Here is a 2,228-nt window from a genome sequence, read left to right on the forward strand (position 1 = left end):
CGGAAACAGGCTCCAGGCTCTGAGCCATCAGCCCAGAGCCTGACGCGGGGCTCAAACTCACGGACCGCGAGATCGTGACCTGGCTGAAGTCGGACGCTTGAACCGACTGCGCCACCCAGGCGCCCCAAATAATAATTTTTAAAAAGCCCTATGAAATTTGTATATTTTTCAGACCTAAGACTTGAGACGTTAGTTAAGCAAGTTATTCAAGGTCACACAGGCAGAAAATAGGACAGGTTTGGGACCCAAACAGACTGAAGAGAATTTGTTTCTTAGCGAAATCTTTATGAAGCAAGTATCAACAGAGATAAGCATTCATCAGTATCCATAATATTCCAGATCCAGACCATGGGTAGGTCCAAGAGTTACAGAGTAATTAAAAGAAGAAAGAAAGTATAGGTTAATGGTTGAGTGGCGAAGACAAACAGACCTGAGTCTACTTATTAGTTCTGTTTCCCTGGCCAATAATACAGCATTTTAGAGCCTCGGTTTTCTCATCAATAACAAATGGGTATAAGTATTCCCTACTCCAAAGGGTTGTTGTGAGGACTAAATGAGATTGTGTGTGTGAAGCACCTAGCGCCATTTTGGCTTCGCTTTTGAGCTATTGCTCTCATCAGTAATAGGTTTTTATATTGTGAAAGTTTGGCCCAGTAGAGGAAGTGAAGAGGGCTGTGGGAATCCCCCTTAAAAGGATGAAGAACTCCTACTTAGGGGTGTTGTGGGCCAGTCTGAGACCCATGATTCTGGACTTCTGTGCATGGCATCTATGGAATGAAGGAGGGTAGGCAGGGCCAAACACTGAGCTCTAGGTGTAGCCTCAGGGAAGTAACTGACTTTGCATGGGAGGTACGGAACTGCCATGGTGGGTCTTACTTATCAAGAGAAAATGAGGCCAAAAGCATGGGATTCCTTCCCTTGCTCAGCACACTCTGGCCCAGAGAGCACAGGATGCTGGCTCCTCTGGGAGACTGTGGGGCTCAGACAAGAGGATACACCGCAATGGGCTCCAGTCCTCCAGGCCAGCTTCCTGCCAAATATCCAGGGCAAAAATGGTAAAATATACATTCAGGAAACACAGACAAGCCAGTTGATCCTTAACCCAATCATGCCACCTTTTTATATTTAATTACATACTTTCAATTTCTCAAGAAATATTACGATTTTAAAGTTTCTTCTAATTTTTTTTCAAAATGGAGCTTTGTTTTGCTGTCTTGTATTTTCCCCCAAATCCAAAACATACCTACCTCAAAGTATCACAGGACAGAGCCCCATGTGAGGCTGCTAGCCCACAGTTTGGGAAGGGCTAAGTACTCAATTCAGCTAACAACACCATCATTATATTACTTTACACAATGTTTCCCCTGACACTCTTTGGAAGTCCTCCCCGGGGAGGGGATTCATAGTATGTACCCCTAATCTTAGGGACCCTGAGGAGAGCTAGCTACATTAGCAAATACAGGGGTGGGGGGATGGTGAAACAACACGGGGAGAAGAATGGAATGAGAGGGAGACAGATGGTGAGTGTGTTGGGGGAAGGGACCAGAGATCCTGGAAAACTTATGTTCCCTGATTCGCAAGAATGTTTCCATTTAACCACTTCTTTCCTGACTCCTGATGCTACATAACAGAGAAGTGGGGAGTTGTAAGATTTGGGGCCACCTGTACCAAGAGCCTGGACACGGGGTGGAGTGAGCCAGGAGCGTTGAAAAGCAGAGGCACAGCGGGTCCTGCTCCACCACCTGGGGCTCCAGTCCTTGTCCCGGACCCAGGTACGGGCTGTCTGCCTTTCCCCTTGCAAGGGCGGCCACCGGTTCGGACAGTCCCACGAGGGGGCGCGTCTCGGGGCCTAGGACCCGCCCTCACAGCGCTGGGCGCGGGGAGGGGACCCGGGAACCCAGGCGCCCAGCGCTCCGCCTCCCGTTTCCGGGGCAGCGCGGTTACCTGCACCGCCCGAGCCGCACCTGGCGGAGGCAGAAGTCGCAAAGCGAGCGGGCGCAGAACGGCTCAGTGGAGAGGGGCGACTGCGCCCGGCCTGGGGGAGGAAGAGGAGGAGGCGGCGGCGGCGTGGAGGGCGCAGCGCGCCGCGCGGCGGAGGAGAGCAGGAGGCAGCTGCGCTTGGCTCGCTCTGCCCCGCCGGCCGGGCGCGTACCCGGGCCCGCACCGCGCCGCTGCGGGCGCACATGGCAGCGTGAGAGGCCGGCGGCGGGAGCAGCGGGCGGCGCCGG

This window comes from Herpailurus yagouaroundi, unplaced genomic scaffold (assembly GCF_014898765.1).
Source record: "Herpailurus yagouaroundi ecotype Mexico unplaced genomic scaffold, PumYag 29, whole genome shotgun sequence".
Classification (NCBI taxonomy): Eukaryota; Metazoa; Chordata; class Mammalia; order Carnivora; family Felidae; genus Herpailurus; species Herpailurus yagouaroundi.